General features: G+C 40.4%; 1 long non-coding RNA gene and 1 pseudogene across 1 annotated transcript; one reads left to right on the forward strand and one right to left on the reverse strand.

Moving 5' to 3' along the window:
* Positions 1-521: 521 nt before the first annotated feature.
* On the reverse strand, positions 522-5,556 carry LOC120667623 (annotated as a pseudogene).
* A 55-nt stretch (positions 5,557-5,611) lies between these two features.
* On the forward strand, positions 5,612-6,466 carry LOC120664749. The gene is made up of 2 exons (XR_005670997.1): positions 5,612-5,983; positions 6,078-6,466. It is a non-coding gene; the product is annotated as an uncharacterized LOC120664749 (long non-coding RNA).

A 6,466-nucleotide genomic window follows, 5' to 3' on the forward strand; every position in this document is an offset into this window, starting at 1 on the left:
TCCACTGAAAAGCACTGGTTCTTGGCTTACCAATCCCATCTGGTCCCTCAACCAACTGATCTTTAGGCTACTAATTTCCACTCTATCTAATAAAATTGCACCAGAATCAGGTTCATAGAAGCGCTCTAATAAAGCTATCGCCGTAGATTTGCCACTACCACTTTGACCAACGAGTGCAACTGTCTGCAATAAACAGGTTCCGTGTAAGTCCTTGGAACAATAATGGTCTAACAAAAAAATTCATTCCTCATAATAACTAAGAGCAGATTGACAAAAATAGGTTCTGGTTTAGTTTAGACCTTTCCGGAGGGAATGCCCAGGGTGAAGTCAGTGAATATTTGAACGTGCGGACGGGATGGGTATTTGAAGCTGACATGCTTAAAATCGATGTCGCCCTTGACATTTTCCAAGGTGGAACCTTCTTCGCTACTGGAATCAATTTGGGATTTTTTATCTAAGATTGAGAATATGGAAACAGCGGAATCATTTGCCTTAGCTGAGTCAGAAGCCATAGCATTTGTTCATGATACTCCAATCATGGCTAAAACTAAAGCAAAGTAAGCCTGCATTCCAACAATTTGAAACATACTTATCGAATAATATATGCACCAACAAGGGGAAAAAAAACAATGACTATTACGTACCTTGAAGACATCACCAAAAGTGGATTTTCCCTGACTAACAAATTTTGCACCAACATAGTAACAAAGAGCAGAGCTGGCATATAACATCAGATATAAGAAACCAAAACCAAGGCCTCCGACTATTCCAGTTCGAATTCCCTGATCCCTAGAAGCTTGGCATTTCTGATTGTATTTGTCCATCACTCTCTTCTCCGCACAAAATGATGCTACTGTTCTGATGCTGCCGATTGCTTCAGTTGCCACTTGACTTGCTTCCTCGTACATTGTCTACAAGCACATGCCGGGTGCAGTAATGCAAATCAGAAAAGAAGGGAAGATATTTACTAAAAGTGGCATGCGCATTAAATTGAAAAAACAAAGTAGTGTTGACACCATTCTAATACAGTGGTCACTATTAAATTAATATGCTAACTTGTCTACCTTTTACCAGCATGACATATATCGAATCTAAGTTCTCTTTACCATAGGTAATGTAACTTGTGGAAATGGAACTGAATACAAACTCATGGTTTACTGGGAACAACACAACACTTTAACATTTCATGATTGAAATATTTGTACCTGGAACAGGAAAAGTAAAGTGTAGAAGGCTTTTTTTGTTTTTGGTCTACCTTGGCATTTTGGCTGAACCCCTGTAGGAACTTCACTTGAGCATAACCCTGGAGACCCACTAAAGGAATTACAAATAAGATCATCAATGAAAGCTTCCAGTCTGCGACCATTGCAATTACTATTCCACAAATAAGTGTTGAAATACTTTGAACCAGTAAGTTCAAGTTATCTCCCACTAGACGTCTCACATTAAGTGCATCAATAGATAGCCTTCCATTAAGTGCTCCACTATTAATAATGAAAAGGATGTTTAGTATATTGATTGTCTGGTTCAATGAATAGATCAAACTTCAAAGTATATATTACTTACCTGGAATTTTCAGGATGATCAAACCAAGCAACTTCTTGGTGCACTATGCTTTGGAATGTCAAAGCTCGGATTCGTTCTATAAGCTTCCCACCAGCTATTGCAAAAAGAAAGCAATTTACTAGCTTTGATACCATAGAAATTGCACCGATCACAACACACAGCAATGCCCAAAAGGTAGAATCTTTCCGTTGCTGGTCTGGTGATTCATAAAATATTTTAGCAGCACTAGCCATTGTCAGGGTTAGAAATATCGGCCGCAATTTCGCGATATACCCGATATATCGGGTTTATCGATGGGGTCCGATATTTTTTTTATCGGCCGAAATTGATTTAATGAATATTTTTTATACTAAAAAGTAAATTAAAAAATAAATAAAAAAATAAAAAATAAAAATAAAAAATCCCGATATTCCCGATATATCGGTTTTATCGGTGGGTTCCGATTTTTTTCCCCTACCGGAATTAAAAACCCTGGCCATTGTTAAACCAAGTGCTGGAAAGGTAGCTCCGTCAATTGCTGCTACAATCGATCCAAATAGGAGAACTGCAGCCTCTGGTTTGTTTAGGCTAATTAGGCGTCCTATTGGTGCTTTATTTGGTACCTTGCCATCAGTGTTTTCATTTTGTATTGCACCATCTGCAAAGGTATATTCCAGTAGTTCAGTGGCCCCAGGAACACCAAAGGGAAGACTTAAAGAATGACGGCTGCTCCCTCCTGAACTTCTACTTACTGATCGTCTGAGTGACCCACTCCTTTTAGATGCTGAGCCTGATAATCTAGCACCTGACTTGCGGTCATTTTCTTGTTGTGTCTCTTGCATCCGTATAAGCTGAGAGTATGCTCCATTAGGATCCTTTACCAATTCATCATGGTGTCCTACAATTATTGGTAATTTGTATAACTGAGTAATTTTTTACCCTTTTGTCACAAAAAAAGTAAGTTACAGAATGTGCTCAAGAGGCAATTACCTTGTTCTACTAATTTTCCTTTAGAGACAACTGAGATGCAGTGAGCATTTCTTACAGTGCTCAAACGGTACGCCACAACAAGTGTGGTTCTCCCCACCAAGATCCTATTTAGTGCATCTTGGACTATCCTTTCAGACTCCAAATCCAATGCGCTAGTTGCTTCATCAAGCAAAAGAATTTTTGGATTTTTAAGGATGGCTCTCGCGATTGCAATCCTCTGCTTCTGTCCCCCGGAAAGCTGAGCACCTCTTTGTCCAACTGTTGTGTCATAACCCTGAAATCATATGGATGCATGATCAGTTTTATAGTTTTTATACATGACAGTGCCTTATTATTGAGCAGATCATGTTCATGTGAGTACATTAGGGAAGTTCTCAATGAAGCTTGCTGCATTGGCAAGCTCAGCTGCTCTCTTGATTTCTTCAAAGGTTGCATCCTCTTTTCCATAGGTAATATTCTCCCTGATGGATGTCATGAAGAGCAGTGGTTCCTGATTAACAAGGCCAATCTTCCCCCTTATCCAGTCTAGCCTGAAACTTTTGACGTTCATTCCATCAATTAAAACCTCTCCAGCCTGTGGGTCATAAAATCTCTCAACCAAATTGATCACGGTTGACTTTCCACTCCCACTCTCCCCGACTATGGCCATTGTTGTGCCACTTGGTACATGCACTGAAAATCCATCAAATATCAGTTGATCTGGCCTGCCTGGGTAGCTGAAGAACACATCCTTCAGTTCTACTTCACCCTTGATGTCCTCTAATACAATGCCAGTACTATCCTCGTAGTCAATTTCTGGTCTCCTCTTTATTGTTTTGAACAATCTGTTACCCGCCCTTCCTCAAAGGAAGCTATGCAGGGGGTTGCATCACCTAAAGATCTATCCCAAACAGTTAAAAAATTCATGTTAGTAGACAGATAGGATCTTAATGTTTTTTGGTGATAAAGTACAAGCACATGCATCAAAAGAAGATATTTGCTGATTTCAACTATCATGATTGCTGATTTGGTTAAAAAAACAAGGCAGGCTATTTGCTGATTTCAACTATTAATATGGGACATTTTCAGCGTCAATGCTCACCTAGCACCTATCATGATTGCAAACATGACATTTAGGATATCTGCTCCACTATATCCTTTGGTGACACTTAACTTGCTGCCATACCATATAATCAATCCAAAGGTGGAGAAATATAATAATGATAGTAAACCCATGCCAAAGCCTTGGACAGCCCCTTCCTTGAGTGCTCCTTTGTATGCCTTCTTTATGAGATTGTTATATAGGGCAATAGCTTTCTTTTCACCATTGAAGGAAACAACCTGTTATTAAATATGGATACAAGTCAGTCGCAAGCTTGTCATCTTTAGTGCGTGATGATCATAGGGCCTACCGTTCTTATGGAGCTAACTGTTTGTTCAACTATATCACCTGCATCACTGTATGATGCTAGGCCCTGGTTAGATATTTCGGACAGCATCTTTGCGACCATTCCAGCAGCAGCAATAAATGGTGGTATCGTAGAAAGCATAACAAGAGTTAGAAGCCAGCCTTTGATGAATGCCAGCACAAACCCACCGAAGAAAGTTGTAACAAGCTGTAGAAATCTGCCGACCTAAAGACAGGAGAATCTGAGTTGTGGTTGTTCAAAAAGGAAGACAAGGGAGAGAAAAAATAAACAAACAAAACAGCCTTTAATTTTTGTATAGGAAGGAAGCTGAAGCATCACCGGAATATCATCTAATCATTTTATTTGTTCTCTTTGTATCAGGTCTAAATCAATTAAGAAGATGCACGGTTTATGCACTTACCTTCTCACCAATAGCATCCTGAATTAGAGTCGTGTCAGATGATATACTGGAGACTACTTGTCCAGTCGTCGTTTCTACATCGAAGAATGTCATATCCTGTTTCAGGACTGATTTGAGATATAAAGATCGAATACGAGTAGCCTGCCTCTCGCCAGTCATCGTCCAGCATGACACCTCTGGTAAGCACGGGTGTTATTGTCATGTATTTGCATTTGAGCATTCTTTAAGATACTAAGAGTCTAAGAGTGATTTTAGTGGCATCCTAATTCTTAATGGTCCACAAAAGTACTAAAGGATGATCTGATACTTGGATTTCTATTCAAAGGTATTATACTATTGTTATGATCTTTAAAATACTTGATCATGGCAACGTGATATCAGTGATGTTTTTTTTGTTCAAATATGATTCCAATTTCAAAAGGTATCCAACATTGTATAGGCTAGACATGGCCGAATATGATTGTGTGCCATGCGAACATAAAATGATCCTTGAAATACCTGAGTACTATTATTCTATACGAGTATATGATACTAAAATGCTTTTGCTGACCCAGGTGTCCAGGAGTGCAAAAATTGCGTATATCAGTTGGACTTACGTACGAAAGAAGCAAACCCTGTTCCAATGGCCAAGTAAATGAAGTTTAGAACTGCCTGAAAAGAAAATGCCAGCAATATTTACTAGTGCATCCAATAACTAGCCAGGAAAATTAACAAGATATTTTTTTCTTCTGGATAGTAAACTGCAGTCAACTTAATTGCCATCACCTTTTTTTATGAAAATAACCATCATTACTTACATCATATATGTTGAGACCATGATAATGTGCGAATATCAAAATCAGTATCTATGTTATAAGCAAGCATCGGTTAATTCTCTATTATATATGAGTATGTAACATTGCAGGCTTGCAGACAATGGCTTGTGGAGGGCTGTACCTTGTTGACTCGATGAACAATGGTGTCCGGGGTTGCAGCCCCAAAGGCATCAATCATCTGCCCGAATACGATCGTCATGATCACCATCGACATGCCGTTGCCCAGCGACCCAACCAGGCCGACCAGCATCAGCCCGACATCGGTGCTGTCCGTGTACTTGAACAGCCCATGGAACGGCACCTTGGGCATCGCCATGTCCTTCTTGCCATTCTCCTTCTCTTCTTCATCACCCTTCACTACATCAGCAGCAGCTGTCGCGGTGCGTTCTTCTGCCATGCCGCACGTGCCCTTTGCCAGGTTCTCGCCTACTGCATATGGCTCTTGTTGCTCTGTTGATGGTAACCTTTTTGTAGTGCCGTTTTCTAGGGTCTTTCTAAGTGTTTTTTTTTCAAGTGATGTTTTTCATGTTTGCATTGTTTGCTGTTAACTGCATTCGCAAGAGCGATAATGATGGGGATAAGCATCCAAGTCGATAGCCGGCAGTGTGGTGAGTAGAATGCATGTATGATGTCGTCAGATGCTATCTTCAGTCAGCATTCGTGATATTGTGTTAAGGATTACTTATGTTTGACACTAGCTTTTTTTTAAAAAAAATGAAAGCTACTCCAATGTTCTGCACCAACCATCAAGGTGCCAACAGCCAATGACTGAACCATGGTACGGTGACGACAACTACGATCTGGGATCTTTCTGAAGACGAAATGTTCGTTTGAAACCCTTCTTTCCTGGACATTAGCTTTGAGCACTTACTACCAGTAGCCATCGCTCCCAGTAATTTAGCCCTGTGTTTGCATCAGAAGGTGACGAGGATTTTTGGCTGAGCCTGCTCAGTCTCGAGTCTCGATCAGATGGTTTCGACGACCTGACCCGGTCTCTTGCAGCACGCTACCTTTCGTCATGTTATGTTTGTGTGTACTTCGTGTACGAGACCGCGTGACGCGTGCAAGTTCATGCCCAGATCCGCTGGTACCTGCTGGCGTGGCACTACTTCGAGTCTGCGACCCTGCAGGTGGCAGGATGAAGCCAAGTGCAAAGTGACGAGGTTGGCTGAGCCCGGTATCCTTGCTCGGGCGCCATGAGCATCAAGGCCTTATTTAGATGTATAAAATTTTTGGTATAAAATATTATAGCACTTTTATTTGTATTTGATAATTATTATCTGATCATGGGTTAACTAGTCTCAAAA

This window comes from Panicum virgatum, chromosome 3N (assembly GCF_016808335.1).
Source record: "Panicum virgatum strain AP13 chromosome 3N, P.virgatum_v5, whole genome shotgun sequence".
Taxonomy (NCBI): domain Eukaryota; kingdom Viridiplantae; phylum Streptophyta; class Magnoliopsida; order Poales; family Poaceae; genus Panicum; species Panicum virgatum.